The sequence below is a fragment of the Lissotriton helveticus genome, chromosome 3_2 (assembly GCF_964261635.1).
Source record: "Lissotriton helveticus chromosome 3_2, aLisHel1.1, whole genome shotgun sequence".
Taxonomy (NCBI): domain Eukaryota; kingdom Metazoa; phylum Chordata; class Amphibia; order Caudata; family Salamandridae; genus Lissotriton; species Lissotriton helveticus.
In genome coordinates this window covers 230,504,004-230,523,563 of record NC_136062.1, presented here as the reverse complement: position 1 = coordinate 230,523,563, position 19,560 = coordinate 230,504,004, and positions in this window count along the sequence as shown.

Genomic DNA, 19,560 nt, shown 5'->3' with positions numbered 1-19,560 from the left:
CTGGGCACGACCCAGACCGAGTATTTATTACAGAATCATGGGCCAATGAAGCCTCTGATCCGGATCTACTCAATGCAATTCCGGATTTTTCCATCCTAAAATGGGATAGAGTAGGTAGGCTAGGAGGCCGTCTGGCAGTGGTCTTTAAAGCCAATTGTCAGTGACATCTAGAATCTGACTAGCTCTAGTGAAGCTGTCGATTTTAAACTAAAACTATTGTAATCCTGTCTAGGGAAAGGCCTAATGTCACCTTAACATGTAAGTATTTTTTCTTGCTGTACATTGTAAGGATGTTACACAACTTTACCCTGCTCCTGCCAGCATGCACTCCTTCCACCCAGAAGACTTTCATGGGGGGCATCCCGGACCATGTTTTGAAGAATGCCTTTGTTTAATCGTGCTTTCCTTATATGGTCGTCGAGAGTACAAATGTCTGTTTTCTGGGTAAGGATGTATGTCCATTGTGTATCCAAGATTCTGATGGAGATTGGTGATGCTGCTTGAGGTGTCTGAAGTTATTAAAATATTGTTTCACACACATGGGGTCTAGGAGTACTGATTTAGAACCTGTTGCAAGAATCATGCGGGAATAAAGTCTGAATAGCTGCATAGTTTATGAAGTTGAGATTTTATGAAGACATTCAGCCCTGGCACAGAACCTACAATTTGCACACAGCTTCAGAAACATATATCTAAAATCAAGTGTGCAAAGCCAGAGTGATGCATTTCCGCTCGTGCACAATGCACCATTTAGGGCTTGATTATGTGTCTGGCCAAACATCAAGTTGTATGTTGATCCCTCACAATTTTTGTGTGAGAGGTCGCCATGCCTGCTTTTGCCAGGTGAACTCAGGAAAAATGCAGGTAGCACGAGGTAGTAGTTGCGACTGAATTTGTAAATGAAGAACCCAGTAACAACGGGCCAAACAACTTGTGATACCTGGAGTTTAGGAAGGGGTGGATAGTGGCTGGAATTTATATTTTCATCCCTGATTTTGCCATGTCTAAATTTCAGGCCTCTTGTAATGCAATTTTTTATTTATAAATTTTATATAGCGCGAACAAGATCTCAAAGGACATCAGAGTGCTTCACAATAAATTGGTAGAGAGGACAACATGAAATAAACATAGTAATTGAGAAAAGGAGAAAAAAATAAAAACTAAAACAGTAAACAAAGGAACAAATATAAGGTATAATATTGCTTTGGTTGATTTCTTCACACTGGCAGAGAGGAAGGGCAGGAGTTGTCTTGTCAGCAGAGCGATCTGTGGTGGTATCGTCTTGTACAAATCTTTGTTGACTCTTCTGTTCAGCCCGCTGTGTTATATTGTTCTTATACATGTCAATGCTATGTGATTGTTATTGCCATATCTGTATTGGTTGGTTAATTATGGGTAGGCTCTCGGTTTTATGGTATTTATGTTTTTAATATTCCTGTCTGTATTTATCCATATTTATTTTTTAGCCATTGTATCTGTATTCATCCATATTTATTTAAGTGCGTTTTGTGGATAAATGAATTTGTAAAACTGTACATTTCCATATTTATTTAACTGATAGATACTTTGATATCTGTTGTGTTTTAGCTATTTAAGCTGCGAAATATTACATAACTTGTAAATGATAGTATTATACTACAAATGTATGTTGACATAGGCCGTATTTAAAGAAATGTTATCCTCTTTTTTAACTTCCCCTGCTGTCCTTCTGCTCAGCTGTTGGGCTATAATTCATTAAAGACAGCACGGAGAGTCACTTCAAACAAGCCCAGTTTTCTGTATTTATCCACTTTAAAAAATAAATGCAGGCAGAAAACACATTGCTTTCTGTCTGTATTTATCTGTATAAATCCATAATAACAGAAAACCAGGAGCCTTAATTATGGGTTGCACTCAATGGAACCAAATCACAAAGCTTTTGTGGAATGCAGATGTACAACTGAAATGTTCTTAATTGTTTTTGGGCAATTCACAACAGTGTAATGTCTGCAGGGATGGGAATTTACATGTGTGTCATCAAGGTACGTAGTTGTGAAGTTAAAAACAGCAAATCTATACTTCCCTATATGCACTTAACTCTCAATATGCTGTCCTCGATATTCTGGGGTTCGATATTCAGTGGTACAACCCTAATAGGGGAAACATCATTTACTACGAAGGCATTACCACGCGTAACGTTTACTACGGTTCACTTACCACGCAAACTTCTTTTCAACGCGGGTGCATTCCACGACCGTCTTTACCACACAAGTTTCATTCCTTCCAGTCTTCGTTCCTTCATTCTGCGTGTACGTCATTAAGTTAAAGGTCCAATAAAAAAGGAGGCTTGGGGGGGTTTGGGGGGTCTCCCCCCCCCAAAAAAAAGCAAGCGGATTTTCAAGCGGATTTTAAAAAATAAAGAAGAAAACTTAAATAAAAAATGCAAATAAGTGCCTCTGTCGTGCAAGGAAAGAGCCTCCCCAACGACGTGGCGTGTACGTCATTATAGAACTCCTTTTTCAATTTTGGAAGAAGTGTTTTGACGCTTGTTTCCATGGATGGTGGAAGTAAGGGCTGCTGGTGAAAGGCGTGGAGAAGTCAGATAAGAATCTAATCTTTATACTTAAAAAAGTATTATTTAAGCGCATTTTAAATTAAATGCAATTTTAAATGTAAGGTAATCTGTTGTTTTTGATTGATATATACATCGATCTTTTGATTAGTTCTAGAGTTTTGACTATTTTTTTAGCCTATCACTATCATTATGTACATTTCTAAGGGACGTTAGATGTTTCGTAACGTAATTTGGCGGTGTATAATCCTGCGTTCTCAAATGCTGCGTGGTAAAGACACATCCGAAGTAAAATTTGCGTGGTAATGCCATGCGTGGTACTTGTTAGCGTTGTATAATCATATAACCCCCTAATAGTAGATGACAGCGGAACAGGCAGATGGGGCTGTATGCTGTCAGGGGAATTTACTTGACAAGAAGCTTTCCTTGACTTTCATTTATAAATTAAAGAATAAGCTGAACATCATACTGTTTGATGCCCTTGTTAGATTAAAAAAATAAACAAGAGGATTTTTTTTACTTTAAAGGGCAGCTGTAGAATAATTCTTCCATTCCTGGCTGATGGAGCTTCAGTGTAGGTTCCCACATCGTACGCAAAACAAACACATTACTTAGGTCTAGGCCTGGGCAGAGTTTGTGGAGTGAAGTGACAAAAAAACACTGTCGCCACGTGGATTTCCGCAAGCAGTGGAGTGTGTTAGGTCGCGCTGCTCGTGCAAATTTTTAGCGCTGGGTATTTGTCCCACGCTGGAAATCAGCGCGTGTGACACCATGCGCAGCACAGGAGGGTGCTGTTTCTTTCTGCCGCTCGAGTAGATGTTCTACTCAAGCAACAGCTACCTCAACGTGAACGGAAGGTTTCTCAACGTGAGCGGTACCGACCATACGTGACCGCCCGCATTGAGAAATCTCCCCGGGAGGTGGTTGGCGTACGTTTTCCGTAGCTCATGCTCACCAACTTAACGTTGGCGAGCACAAGCGAGGAAAAGTTACTTAGGACTACTTAGGACTACTTAGGTCACCATAATGAAGGCTAATTCCTGGCTTGAAGTCATACACTCTGCTAGACACTTAGATTTTCGATGTAGGCATAGAGAACAGGGTCAATCCCAGATCACTAGCATCATCATTGACTATGTAAAGGAATTCTCTTTTGAAAAATCACAAATATAGGTATTTCAATAAGCAGGCAGGGATCTGGCCCTCCTCAACATACACTGAACACTCTTGCACTACTTCTAGGCCTGATATCAAGCAGGGACATAACGCCGCTGTCATCAATCATGATGCTTTCGAAACGTATATCCCCCATTCTAGTTACACTATTAGCACTGCTTCTGATGATCACCTTAATTCACCCTTCTAAGTTGCAGACTTTTTAGGTCTCAATGTAATGAATTATTGTTGAGATTAAAGCGAGTAGATTAGTTCTAGAGGTGGGGCAACAAAAACTGTATTTAAAAGTTTCCCAAAAAGAGTTGATGTCTGTTCTTAGGAAGATGACTTAGACCCCCATTATGAGTGTGTGGTAGCTCCTCTTACTGCACATGTCAGAAGTATGGGTTTTGCATTGGTACATACTGAACGTGATAAAAATGGGTTTCTCTATTAAATTTAGCCAAGTCAAACCTGTTTGAATTTAAAAGGAGAAAACGGTCAGGAAAAAAGGGGTTATCCAGATTTTGGTACAATAAACGTAGTCAAAACATGTAATAAGCAATCATTTTCATACCAGATAAGCTCCAAACACCTCTGTTTCAGATTTTATTGATGTGAGTATCATCGCATTAGAAACCAGGCCACTAGTAATGAGGGCCAGAGTGAATTTTACATATAAATGAGTTTATCACATTTATAGCTGTAAATATAATGATACTAAATGATAATAAAATCTCAGTGAAATTGATATTACTGCCTGGATTCAAGAAAAGGAAGGGTACTAGGCAATTTCGAGTGTATCATAAGCCATGGATCATTGGTTAGACTGTGGAAAGCGGAGTGTGTTTATAAAATATGTAATAAGTAAATGGAAATATTGAACATTTTCTTATGACCATCGTTCTACAGGATTAAAGTATGACTGACATCTCATAACTATATGTTTAGGGACAAAGAATTCATTTTCTTGCATAAATGTCTTTATACATTTTACTGCATATTTGTCATAACTTGATTAGTTTCTAAGTGAGTTTGAATGCAAACAGTTGTTTATGTTTCTTTAAAGCAAGAATGAACAAAAATGAACAAAACAAAGTAAAGTAAAGACTGATTTCCAATACAACAATTTAGACTCCCCAACAAATAATAGTTTTGGTGACACCGTGAATGCTTACGTGAGATTGGCTGCATTTGGCTACAATCCCCCTTTTGGAAATTTATCTCCATTGCTACTAAGTCTTAAGCAGGTTGTTTTACCTTGCTGTGTGATAGAACTTTTAATTAATACAACTCTAATAAATTCCACGCATACAATTAATCTACATAGATTTGTCATTGAACGGTAAAGTAATTGCTTCTCTCTTAGGGGCCGATTATGATCCGCCATCGTAATGGGATCAGGACAGCCCGCCTGTCAAGCGGCGGTCCTGCACCCCTAATTTAACATTGCGGCGAGTGCTCCTAACTGCAGCACCCGCCACAATCTTATGTGGCCTTGTTGTGTATTTCCTTGCACAACGTGGCAGGCACTGTGTGGTGCCTGCCTCCTCCTGTGCACAACGCCCCCCACCCCAGGGTGCCTGTAACGGGGCCCCCGAAGCCAGCCTCCGCCAGCCTTTCCATGGCGGTTAACCGCCATGGAAAGGCTTGCTGACGCCAGCATTGTGATCGGGGCGGTGCCTGCTAGGCACCCCCACCATTGCCTGTGGCGGAAGCGTGGCAGGCACTCTTTGTGCCTGCCACGCTTGTGGCATGATTCCCCCGCCATCCTAATGTGGTGGGGTAAATGGGAGCCAGATGGCGGAGGGACCGGGACTGCCGGCCCGGCGGTGGCGGTCTCTCCGCCATCGTAATGAGCCCCTTAGTTCGGAAACTGTTTTTTAAAAAGATCAATTTCAGTGTGATTTTTCTGTCTTTTTCATATAGAGGGCTATAGTTTCAATACTTGATAAATCCTACCTCACCATTACAATGTAATAAAAAGTTACTTTTATTATCCCACTTCCCTTATCAGGCTTCCCGTTGCAGTTCATTCACATGGATCAGTATTACATCTACATTGAATGGTGAACATTCAAATCCTATAGAAAGACCTTTCTTGTAATAAGGATGCTTTATAGTGATGCTTGTGCACAAGATGTATTTGTCCTTCACTTTTTCCCAGTCCTCAAATGTGCCCGTGGTATCAATTTTGCCTTCTTAACAGATGAGAAATTCAACTTATCATCTGTTAGACCTGGTATCATTTGGCATGGTTTACCCTGAATTTTTGCCTTCTAACCTGTTTTAACAGTGTGCTGAACTTAGTTTTTGATGGCTTTAGGACTTTCTGCACATTTACACTGCTGACCAGTGCTAAAATGCATTCGCCCTGTGTCTAAAATGTAATGGCATTTTGTTTCTCCGTGATTGGCATATGGGAATTACTGATGGGTCCCTAGGATAGTAAACTCTGTGTGCCCAGAGCATGTAAATCAAATGCCACTGGTGGGCCTGCAGCACTGATTGTGCCACCCAAGCGCAGCCATTTAAACATGTCTCAGGCCTCCCACTGCAGAGCATGAGTGTGCAGATTTAAACTGCCATTTCGACCTGGCCAGTTCACCTACTTGCCAGGCTCAAACCTTGCCTTTTATTACAAATAAGTCATCCCTAAGGTAGCCCCTTGGGCAGGGTGCAGTGTATTTAAAAGGTAGGACATGTATTTTTGAGTTTTACATGCCCTGGTGGAGAAAGACTGCTAAATTTGTTTTTCACTACAGCAAGACCTATCTCTCCCATAGGTTAGCATTGGAGCTTCCTTGTAGCACTTTACAAGTGTAACTACCAATTGGGAAAAGATGGAAAGAATGAGTTTGGTGTCTCTGGACTCACAATTTAAAAACACATCTTTTAATGAAGTTGGTTTTTAAACCGTAAGCCTGAAAATTCCACTTTTAGAAAGTTGGCATTTTCTTACTTCGACCATTCTGTGCTTCTGCATGTCTCTGGAATACAAGTCTGGCTTGGGTGGCAGCTGGGTTTTGCACATTTCCTCTAGACAACCACACACAAAGAGTTGAGGTGTGCCCTGCATATCCTGATAGCACATCACCAGGCTGATGGGTCTTCTTGAGCACGTTAGAGAGAGGAGCTGACACTTGCACATATCCCCTTGTGTGTGTCTGGAGAAAGGGCAAAGAAAGACATGGACCGTTTTTTGAAGTCTCCCTACTTCAAAGGCTGACATGGGTATAAGTACCTAAAGTACTGGACCTCTGACACCAGATACTCAGAAAACTTCTCGAACTGGGGACATTCTACCTTGAAGACGAGCTGTTGTGCTGCTAGGAAGGACTGCCACTTTGCTGCTTGCCCTGCTGTGTTGGTCTGCTGCCTGCTGCTCCTTGTTTGGGGGTGAGAGATACTGGATGTGACTCTCTACATTCTGCATCTCTAAAAAATCTCCAAGGGTTGTTGGGCTCGCCTCCTGTTTCTGGAGTCTCAGGGATATCATAGACTTCACTTGCATCTTACTACTAACAACTGGGCTCCTCTGCTGTGAGTCCTGCTCTGCCAAGTTATGCCAAATCCAGTCCTGGGCCCTTGGAAGTGAGTATTTGATGCTGCAACCCAAGAAACCAACACATCGCTCTCAGCACCAAACCCGTGGACACCACTCACCGGCTGCGTGGCACAACGACCACGACTTACAATGCAGTCCTGACTTTGCTGATGTAGCGCCGATGATTTACCGCTGCTGCGTAAGTCTCGGACACCGCATGGCTGTTGCACCAACGCATCACCTTTAGTCCAGCAGTTCAACATCGGCACCTCAAAACCAATACACTGCACTCTTGACATCAACAAGGTTGCATGACTTCAGAACTGACACATTGCTTTCAACAGTGATGCATGCCCTCTGATTTTCAATGCATCGTCCCCGATCTTCGTTGCTTCCAAGGTACTGTCAGTGGGGCTATGTGATTCCCCTATCTGGCAGATGCTCATCGTGGTCGGAATGAACTTTTGCATTTGCTCCGATCAAGCAAAACTAGATAGCCTCAGTTGAAGCCATTAACTTCTAAGCATTGCATTTGATTTAATCTTGCAGACTTCATTACTTGACATGTGTGTGTTGGTTTTTAATGTTTTGGTCCTGTTTTATCTATAAATATTGGCTATTTTTTTAATCTTGTGGGGAGTACTTTTGTGGTGTTTTCACTGTGTTACTGTGTGTGAGTGCACACAAATACTTTACACATTGCCTCTTTAGCTCAGCCTGATGGCTCTGAGCCAAGCTACCTAAGGGTGAGCACAGGTAAACTTTTAATGTGTATTACACTTAGCCTGACTAGGACTGTGGTTCCTGCTTGGGCAGGACACCTACCTTTGCCAACCAGTAACCCAATTTCTAACACCATCTGTAAACTGCACTAAGTTAATTCACATACCATCTACAAATTACCCAGACGGGAAGCTCAAAGAAGGTGAACTTCTTGGTTATGTCGGAACTCTTATGTTCTACAAGCACATTAACCACATTGCCACAGAAACTATGCCAAGGGCTTTCCTGAAGTAGTTTATCACACCCTGGGTCAAGGCCCTTATTTTATTATACAAGTCTCTAATCTCATAGAACAAGCAGAAGTGGTTTTCGGGACTCCCACGAAGATTTCGGGAGTGAATTTTGGAGCACATCAAGGTCCTAAAGTGGCCCAGTGTTGAGCTCCATCACTTCTAGGTGTGCACCCTCTGGCAGGAAGTGTAGTTTGGGACTGTGCCAATTGTTTTATTACATGAGAGTTGACTCATAGACATCTTGATGATTGGCATACCAATAGCTCACAGCTCTCCTACAGGGCAATAATATTAAAAAAGAAGTGTACCCACTTAATACCAAGACTTGCTGAAATTAACAGGAGCAGCTAAACAGTTACCTTCCAACTAAAGTGCATAGTGCAAAAGTGCTTGATGGACTGCCCAATGAAATATCAGACGAGACATCAGGGCAGGTGATTACCATAAATAAACATTCTGTGAACAGACTTGCTAACGCTTATGTGGAATTCATTGGGGTGTGCTGGCACCAATATTAGATCAGTGAAATCATAGGGATTGTGAAAAATCCAAAATGCACGCAAATAACAAGGGTAGCAAATGAGCCTTACTCATTCAGCAGGGGAGTGGTAAGATTGTGGTAAGTAGCTAGAGGTACATTTTAGTGCATTGGTGGCATAGTGCACAGTCATTTCAGACAGCATATTTTCTATTGAGATGGCCGCAAAATTTGCACTGACATGAAGTATTTTCTGTTAATACTAGAGTACACAAAAGATAATGTGTGGAATTCGTTTTTCAGGAAAATATACCATTTGCACATTACCAAGTAAAATTTCTTGATTTGTTTTGATGCGATTAAAATAGTTGGGTCAGATATCCTTACATTTCCTGCAATGCAGGGCAGCAAACAAAGCTGCTGTGATGTGTTGTGTGAGAGGGAGACAGCAGAAATGCACCATATCAATCAAGATGTGAAGCATTTCTGCTCTCTCTTTGCCTTGCCGTATTGTGTCCCGCATAGCGCTAATGCAGGCGCAAAAAACAAACCTTAAAGGCATTTCCTCTTTCTATAGAAAATGGAAGTAATGAGTGCAAATAAAGATATTTCTCCTCGTTGTGCCTGATTTAGGGACGTGTTTTATTTTGACACGTTCCCAGTCTTATTAGCTTTAGTAAATCTGGGAATGCACCAAAATCCATGGGTAGTAGCATGGGAATTGCCATGCTGCACCCATGGAACGCCTCTAAAATGCAAAATAATGCAAAGTAGTGCTATGTGCTGCCGTGCATTCGTTTTTGGGAAAAATCCCATGCAAAGTCACACAAATCTGTTTTGCATGGCTTTAAAAATCACAAATAACAGTTTGCATTATTGGTGCGCCAAAAAAGTAAATCTGCCCTATGTTTCCATCACACTTACCAATTTCCATGTTAAAAGAATAAGCAGCAGTTTGTGGGAAGACACAGCCTGGCACCTGACCTATGTCTTTGAATACACAGCAACTGTGCCAAGATAAAAACAAAATTTAAAAGCATTTATATTGCACATTCAGCTTTTGAACCCCAGCATGGTGATTGTGGGGGTGCTGGATGGAGGTCTGAACTCCAGCATGTTTTTTTAGGGCGCTGCAGCGCACCCCCCACTCTTACTTCCAGCGCCTCTGTTTGCCACAGCTCGGATGCCAAAGGGAGCATCATCATCTAGGGGCCATGCTGCTTTATGCCTCCTGACTGAACATGCTGTGTGACGCAGAACTGTCACGCGCCGAGGCTCCCTCTCTGTGGCGCTTCGCAGCAAACGTAATGTAAACAAGAGAAGCTTTCTTCATGTAAATAAGCGTGCACGCGATAAAACCTTCTAACTAAACGGACTTCCATTTACACGAGATAAATATTTATTTTGGAACAATAAAGATATTCAACCTACGAAGGCAAAGGCGACGGAATGATGAGAGTGCTGCTGGTGAGTCACTTGCGCTCCAGATTTATTTTCAGAAAGTCCTTAAAGCCAGCTTGCTCAGGCTCCGACAGAAACCAGTCAGTGCCCCAGCTCCAGGACCCTTTGGCACCACCCTTGGGTTGTGCTAGCAATGTCCCAGAATGGCGAGCTCGCACTGCTTCATCGCTTCCCTTCTTCGTGCTCCCTTTCGTCCTTTTACCCATGTAACGTTCCAATCTCTTCTTTCTTTCCTCCCTTCCCTTGCAGCCCTTCTGTCTGTCCTTGCTTCCGTCCTCATTTAATTCCACTCGTCCTTACCTTCCCTCTTTAATGCCCTTCCCCTCTCTTACTCAACGTCCTTTCTTTCTTCCCTTTTCTTAGTTTTTTACCTTCCATAATTTCCTTCTCTTCATTCTTTTCCTCTCTCACTCCGTCATTCGCTTCTTCCCGTCTATGTCTCTTTCTGCCTTGCCTTTTTTCAATGTCAATTCAGTTAAAAAGTGTAGCCTGGCATACAAATAACTAAGGGCCATATGTATCAAGCATGGTATGAATGAAAGAAATCTGCGTGCAAAATAAGGAATCGCAAAATTTGCGATTCCTTATTTTGCGATTGCATTTAAGGAATCGCACATTTTGCGATTCCTTAAAGGCAATGTAAGAAGCATTAAAAAAATGCAAATTGGCCTTAAGGAATCGCAAATTACCACTAACTTCTAGTTGGTGGTAATTTGCGAATTCCTTGAAAAATGCACTTTTTTGCATTTTTCAAAGTGCATTGTGAAGCACATACATGCCCTTAGGGCATGTATGTGCGCCACATGTGCATCCATGCTAATTTCAGGGGAGCAACAGGGTGTCCTTTGGACACCCCTGCACCCTTGAAATTATTCTCAATTTGCGATTCTCAAATTGCGAATCGCAAATTGAGAATAACTTCCCATTCATTCCTATGGGCCTCCTGGCCCATAGAAATGAATGGGAAAGTATTCAGGAATGCTAAGAAATACTAAGAATACTAAGAAATCGCAAAACAATTGCGATTTTGTACATACGTCCCTATTTGCGATTCTCAAATAGCGATTTCTAAAAAAAATCGCTATTTGAGAATCGCAAATCAGGTTGTTGATACATATGGCCCAAATTGTATGGCGTAGTGTGAATTACGTACACTCAAGAATTGTACTTTGATAAAACGACTTACCACTTTTTAACATTTTGAGAGATTACCAATGGCTGAGTGCTATGTGAGTGTCATTAGCCCCTCATTATGAATTAGGCCGAGCAGGATTACCTCACGGAATTCCGCTCTGCTCGATTTTAAGTGGGTTGGATTTTTCCACACCTGGTTTTTCTGGGCGTGAAAGATCACGGGGAATTTGTAAGATAAAATCAGAGGAGGCAGCAGCCATGTCTCATTGCACTCCCTGGTTTTTCCTGACATGGGCAAACGTATGCATTAACCCCATGGAACTGGGAATTCTGGGCCACATGTATCAAACATCCATTTTAACTTCCCTAAATTGCAAATTTTAGGTGATCACTATTGAAGGAATGCAAAATGGTATGTAAGTAAATAGTGATGACCTAATAGCGATTTCTACAGAGTTGCAGTCGCTATTAGGTAATACTATTCCATTCATACCTATGGGCCTAAAGGGATATGGTTTTTCATTATGTAATTTGCGATTATCTAATTGGTAATCGCAAATTAGGTAATGCAAACCCAAGGGTGCCCGGAGGCCTAAGGCCCCCCTGAAGAACCCCCCCACACAAAAAAATGTGCATGGCCTGTGTGGGCTACGTAGTACTTTGAAACATTATATTTTGTGCATTTTCAAAAATTGCACATGGTTCCCATTGACTTGGAGTCAATGGTAATAGCATTTCCTAAATGCACAGTTTGCATATAGCAAATGCTTGGTACATATGCTTAGAGAACGGCAAATTGTGATTACCTATTTGTAGTCACAATTGTAATTAATTGCAAAAAATTGTGATTACCTAAAATGCACTGCCAAAACCTTTCATACATCTTGAAAGGCTATTTTGCATTTGCAAACTGTCGATTCGCACCGTTTGTGAATGCTAGGTTGATATATGTGGCCCTCTGTGTGGTATTTACGAACCCAAATTATGTTTCCCCAGGTAACAACCCATTCCATGGGGCTTTATGGGGCTTAACTTGTGATTACATGCTACTTAGTTGGATTTACCACACAGTAACAGTAAATATGTATACAAATTTACCATGTGGTAAATCCGCCCCAGTAGGGTGCAACTTGTGATGTGGGCTTTATAGGGAAATGCTCCTACAGCTTGCTGTGCTACAGAACGCAAGCTGTACATCATTGATGAGGTACAGTAAGGCTGAAAGTGCAGTTGTTCATGTCCCTTTTCTGAGGTAATATGGCCTACCGATTTAAGTTGAACTCCCTCTTTTCAGACAGGTTAATCATCTGGAACAGAGGAGGCAAAACACGACGGTCTGGAATGTGGCCCTGAGTGATTAGCACTGACTGAGATAAATTCGAGGATTCCTCACATTACTTTTTATACTTTCCACCATTCTGTCCAGAAAAGGCACTATGCTATTTATTATAGCTTATTCTCATGCCCCATAATAGACCCCAATTTCTATTCCTCTGATGTTACCAAGCAGAATAGGAAGTCCAATTATGCAACTTGGGGAGGGGCGGAAAATGCCTTAAGATTGTGATTAGGATCAGGTGAAATGGAGGATTTCTACAGCAGGGGAAATGTCATATATAGTCCAACACCACATGTAACCTGTAAGGATGTACAAAGGTGGAGGAGTAGCCCAAAATACAATCTAGGACCTGTCCTAATAAGAGGCATTCACACTTTGAAACCCTTGCAGAGGAGGCAAATCTAGCCCTTGTGAATCTTGCTTAACTCACACTAGGGACAGGCAGATCTTGACTGTATATCTCTCAGAAACTGTCATTATCAGCCATCTTGGCAAATTAGAAATAGTGTTCTTCAGACCCCCAAAAGCTAACCTAAAGTTCACAAGCCACTAGATTTGCATGTATAGCACCTGCTTTCTATGTCAACTTGAATTGCCTTGAAGAAATCTCAAAGTTAAGATCGAGCTTCCTCAAAGATGAAAGTGTAGTGTAGTCCAGTTCATATGAAATTATTTTAATAAAAAAACTATGGATCTAATATCAAAAACAAACCTCGAGGGTAACATTTTATGTATGGAAGGTGACACGACCTTAACCATTGCAATCGTTGAGTTGAAGTAATAGCAACCCAGGTGATGATGTCAGCCACCATGAACTTCATTAGAGGACCATGGGCAAAAGTTTGAAGCAAATAAACCAATACATTATTTCTAACTGTATCAATGCCACATAAAGAAGGCTTAGAGAGAGAGAAATCCATACAAGGCATCCAACAAAAAGATCTAGCAATATCTCTATGCCCCTCAGGTGCCTCATTGATCACCATCCACCAGAGGTTAAAGTTGCCATTGCTAATCCCTTTGAAATCCCTTCCTTTAAAATGCACAGTAGCTATGGGCAGGACACGGGACATGTCACCCCACTCCTAGGCACCAGTGCTGGTAAGTAGATCAATGTCTAGCAAAACGATTTGAAGATATAGGGACGCCTTGTTTGCATTGTCAATAGAACCAAATCCTGAGGACACCTCTAACAATGTAGATCTTCTTCTAAACCAGGGCGCAGATGTACAAAGACTTTGCGTCAGGTTGAGGTTTTTTTTAACACATACCCAACGCTGAATGTTAGGTTTTGGATTACAGTACAACATACATTGTAATTTGCTTTGGATTGTAATTAAAAGTAGCACACATCTTCTCATTGTTCTGCCTTGTGATATTTAGCAACAAGGGGGAATTCCATGGGCGGCGTATGGGCATTACCATGCAACCTCTAGTGGGTTTTGATGCAAATCCCTAATTACAAAGAATTGTAGACAAAGATTTGAGCCGAAATCCTGCACCTTCCTGAGGCTGGAGTAATAGGAAAAATATTTGAATTTCTCCTATTTTTCCCCTCTTTGAGTGTGTGTTGTGTTCTACAGCACACACACAAAGAAAAAGATAGCTTAAAGCATAGATTTTGTACAGGAAGGTACTGATTCCAGCACACAAACTATGCTTACCATGGCAGCTTAAAGTGTATCAGTGCAGGAAGAGAGCAGAACGGCACCACACCATGGTAGATATGATGCTGTTCTGCTCTCTCCCGTTCTCTCAGTGCAGCACAGCACCTTTACTTGCAGCTCTGCATTGTGTCATTTCTTTGTAAATCAGGGCCAAACAGTGTTGGGGCTCAGTCATGTGACAGGGGAGGCGGAGAGAGAGCCCTGAGAGAATAGGTGGAGTGAGAAGCAATTCACGCAAAAAGAACTATGAATTCTTAAAGAGCAGAAATAGTACTAAATTACACCATATGCTACGATTGGGAGGAGCAGGTGCAAAAGGTTTCTTGGATGGTGTTGCTTTAAAGGTGGGCAGTAAGGCCTCACAGAACTAATCTAGTTCTTTAGCCCTCCTTTAGTGATTCTGCATTTCTGCCTGCCTCTTCACTCCGCTGGTCTCTCACTCTCTGTCTTCCCTTTCTGATGAATAAGAGGAAAGTCATGCCTTGGGATAAAGGTAATCTGGTTATTGGTATGAGGGGGGGTTGAAGACCCACTCAGACAACAACCAAAATTCTTGTCGGGATGAATCACAAAAGTCACTAAATTAACCTATGCTTAACCCTTTGGTAGCTTGGTACAAAGCAGTCAGGCTTAACTTATGATCAGAGTGTTAAAGTATTTATGCAACACACAAACAGTAATAAAGTGAAAACACAACACAAGAAAAAAGTCAAACCAATTTACGAAAAAAGAGTAAATTAAAAAGAATAAAATAATACCAGAGCAACAAAAATCCAATTAATAAATCCAGAGAAATGCAATTTTAAAGTTTTAGGGAGATATATCGTGTGAAAGCACAAATCTCCACTCGCAGTCATCTGGTCGTGCTAAACTAAGGGAAAGTCACACGTTCAGGCCAACTTCAATGGAGCAATAGTGGCTAAAGTGACCAGGTGACTCCCGTTGATACTTAACCTTTTCAAAGTCAGGGGCGAAGAATTATGTTTGCCGTAGATTTAGCCAAGAGGAGCAGGGAGAGAGTTACGGATGGTTGGCACTGTAGCATAGAGAGCAGGCCTGGTGTTGCAGACAGTCATTGCTGTAGCACGTAGATCCAGCTGGGCATCAGCAGGCTGTCATTGCTGCAGCGCGAAGTGCAGATATTACGTTACTGGTCATTGCTGTAGTGTGAAGAGTCAGTTTCTTCTTAGCTTTATGTTGTCTTGGAGTCTTGTTGAAAACAGGCTCATTCACGGTTGTGAACAGCCCAAAACATCAGGATGTCACCAGTTCTTTCACAGAAAGAACTCAGCTGATGCCAGCCAGGGTTCCAGGACCTGGGGAGGCACCTCTTGGGGATCAGGACCTCGCTTCAGGTAAGGCTAGCAGGGCTCAGGCAGGTCCGGTTGCAGGCCATCTGAACCTCGGAGTCACTCTGATAGCCTAGGATGAAGGGAGCAGGTCCAGTCTTCCGTCTCAGAAAGCAGGGCAGGCCTCAAGTAGCAGGACAGTTCTCGGGGAACAAGGATGGCCTAAAGCGGCAGGATAGTAGTCAGGTAAACAAGGCACTCCTTGTTCTGTAATGTCCACAAGTCCAGGAGCGTACTGATGAGTGGTTTAGGAGGTCCAATATTTATACCTGTGCCACTCTTTGAAGTGGGGGAAACTTCTAGTCCACCACCACATCTGGTTATGGAAAGTACCTTGGGTCCCCTTTCTTCCCCTGCCCAAGCTCCAACAGGTCTAGGATGACAAAAGGCTGGTGTCAATTTCCTTTGTGAGTCTGCTGAAGGCAGTCTTTTGACATGTCAGTGGGGCAGGGACAGCTCTCCTCCTCCCATGCTCGCAGGATGGTGCTCTCCCAGCCACACCCAGGTCCATTGTTCACTTTCTGGGGAGGACAATTATCAGGCCCAGGCAGCTGGAAATTACTAGGAGGCCTCAGAAAGTTCGGGCAGGAAAATACCAACTTTCTAAAAGTGCAATTTTCTAAATTGTAATCTAAAATCCGACTTTACCATTAATAAATTAGTAAGGATTTTACAATGCAACTAATTTGAGTCCAACCATGACCTTTCTACCTGCTCCCAATCAAAATTGAGCACTTATTAAATGCAATAAGGTAACCCAATGTTAGCCTATGGGAGAGGCAAGCCTTACAGTAGAGAAAAAAGAATTTGTGAGCTTTTCACTATGAGGACATGTAAAACTTAACGACACATGACCCACTTTTTAAATACAATTCACCCTACTGTATGGGCTGTTTAGAACCTATTTTGAGGATTTTTATAAGTATTAAAAAGGAAGGTTTAGGCCGGGCAAAAGCTTTCTTTTGCCAGGTTGAATAGGCAGTGGCAGGCCAGAGACATGTTTTAGTGGGTTGCACAATGAGTGCTTCTGCCCGCTAGTAGCATTTAATATACAGGCCCTGGATCCCCATGGTGCCATATACAAGGGTGCAACAAGTAAAGTAAATATACAAATAAGCCAGTTGTACAATGTTTCAGGAGCAGAGCACAAGCACTTTAGCACTGGTTAGCAGCGGTAAACTCTGAAAAGCCAGCGAAAACGGCTACCAAAACCAAGAGGGGTGAAGGCAAAATGTTTGGGGTTATCCCAGCAGGGAGGGCAAAGTCCAACAAATGTATGTTTTGTAAGCATTTACAAGATTGAGGCTTTAGGCCTACTAATGCTTTCAAATTTGCACATTTTAATGTACGTGGTTTTCTAGTGCCTGACACAAACTCATCTTCCCCTCTCCCAATCTTTGTACCGCAGACTCAGATTGTATTGTATTATATTGCAATTGCATTTGTATAGCGCTTAGTACCCCTGACGAGGTGTCGAAGCGATTTTTTCGGCGAGTAGTATGCTACTCCAGGACCCATAGAGGATTAATGAGGAATTAGTATAGTGAAACATGCAAGTAAATATTAAGTGGTTGATAGGTCAGTCAGTAACTTGGATTCAGAAGGATAGCAGAAGGATAGAAGAGGAAAAAAGGTTTGTATTTAAATAGCACTGTTACCCCTGATTGGGTGTTGAAGCACGCTACTCCGGAAACCCATAAAGGATTATTGGTAAATTAGCATGGCGAAATGTGTCCCTTTGATTTCATATTGTATGAAATTCAGTCAGCTAAATGGTCTGTTTGTACCGTAACATTTTAAAAATGTAATGTTTTGTTTTCATGATGTTCCTGGACAGGACGGATTTTATGTGCTGGTTATTTAACTAGAATAGGGCTTAGTTTCCGCTGCCAATAATATTTAACATTTATTTGCATGTTGCACAATATAGATGTTGAAGACCTGGCTGTTTTCACTTTAATTGGCTGCCGGTGTATGGAGTTTGTGTAATAGTGGTCTAGTGCCGGGATATTCCTTAGGGGATGATGTTCCGCTTTATAAAAACTATAAATATTACATTAAATGATTTGATTAATCAAAAACTATTGCCTTCTGTATTGTTTCTTAATCTTCAATAAACACTCATGGTTAATACTTTAAATCTTTTCTCATCTAGATCTCCCGAGTGGATTTTCTCAGTCCTCTGGGTAAATATTTTGCAAATTGCAAGCCCGTTTCACACATAGCCCTGATCGATCAATCAGCCCTTTAAATGCAGAAAATTACAGACAGGTTTTGGTAGCAGTGGATATATTATGTTCCTCTGTTACTGGTTAGTGATTACATGATAACAGGTACTTAAGGGGTTCTCCACCTAAACTTTGCCACTGGTCCCAGTTCCTGGAATCATTCGGATGAACCAGTCAGAGATGAAATAGCTGCTAATGTTACATTATGTGTGTGTTAACACGTCAACAGTTTGTAGGTCTGAGTCCAATAAATCCCAAATGGTCTGTATTTGTTTGAAATTGTTCGGCTTGTGCTGTTCATTTCTATGTCCATAAGAAATAGACTTACACACTCTAACATAGGTTTGCGAGAGTCGGAGATTTATCTTTGTGTCAATGAAATTGTTTAGTGAATTTGATTTACATTCCACAGTCTGGTAGGCAGACAAAGTTCTTTGTTTCGAAATGTTAATTGAGGCTTGAAATACTTGAAAACACACTGTTTTCAAATTCAATTGTGATTGGCTATTTGTGTTGCTCATCCTAACTTGATTTTAAATGTGTGCCGCTTTAAAAAAAAGTCCAAGTCTGCAGTCCCTATGTGTGAAGGAGGTAATATTCCTTCTGAAGGTTCACTTGCTCATTATATGCTGATAAATTTGAGTCTTAATACTTGCCTATGTGGTGACGGTCTAGTGGTACACGGCCGGAACCGGAAGGGGTTAACCGGAAGCGGAAGGCGGCCATCTTGCAGAGGCGCCAACAGCGGCTGAGAGACGTAGTCCCGGCGCTCCGGGAAATTAAAGTTAATTTTACTAGCTACCTGCCTCCTGTCTTCAAAAATAATGTGCAACATAACAATGGCGACGAGGCACGGGATCTGACACTATATCCCCACAAGAAAAGAAGAAAACGATCGAAAAGAAATTGAGACAGGGGAAAGGCCAAACAAGCCCCGGAGCATGGCAGAGGACGAAGGGCAGGCCCCAGGAAAGAGACCAGGAGCAATCTCGCCTCTAAAGCGTGGGGACTCAGCCCAGAAGCCGGCGGACCCGCCACCCAGCTCCACGGAGGCACGGTGAGAAGAAAACAAATACAAATAAATAAATATAATATAATCGGCGGCACCGTGCTCCACATGGGAAGCACATGAGGGTAGGAGCTACTCACCCGGACAGGTACAAGAGGCCCCCATCCCACGGTTTGGTGGACCCCGCGCAGCACACTGGCGGCACTGCAAGGAAGGGGGGAAGGATCGAACACTGTCGGCGCGGCTGTCCAGGACAACCCACGGGTGCTCCAGTCCACTGACGGCGCTGTAGGAGGTGGCGCAGCCGGCAGAGCGCACAGCGAAGAAAACGAGGACGAGAGACAGGCGCCAGGGAGCCCATTAGGCCGGACCGCCGCAACACAAGCGGGCCCCGGAGGAAACGGCAAGATGGCGTCACAGTCCACCTCCCTCACCCAATTAGTGCCTTTTCTCCCGATAAGGGAGGAACCCACAATGCCGTGGGAAGACTGGAAGCGGTATTTTCTAAATTATTTAGAAGCGTTAGAAGAGGAGAATGGCGCGGCGTACTCGAAGCAGAGAAGGAGGAGGATCTTGCTACACAATCTTGGCCCGGAGGGGCTCAGAGTGTTCGACAACATGGTCAA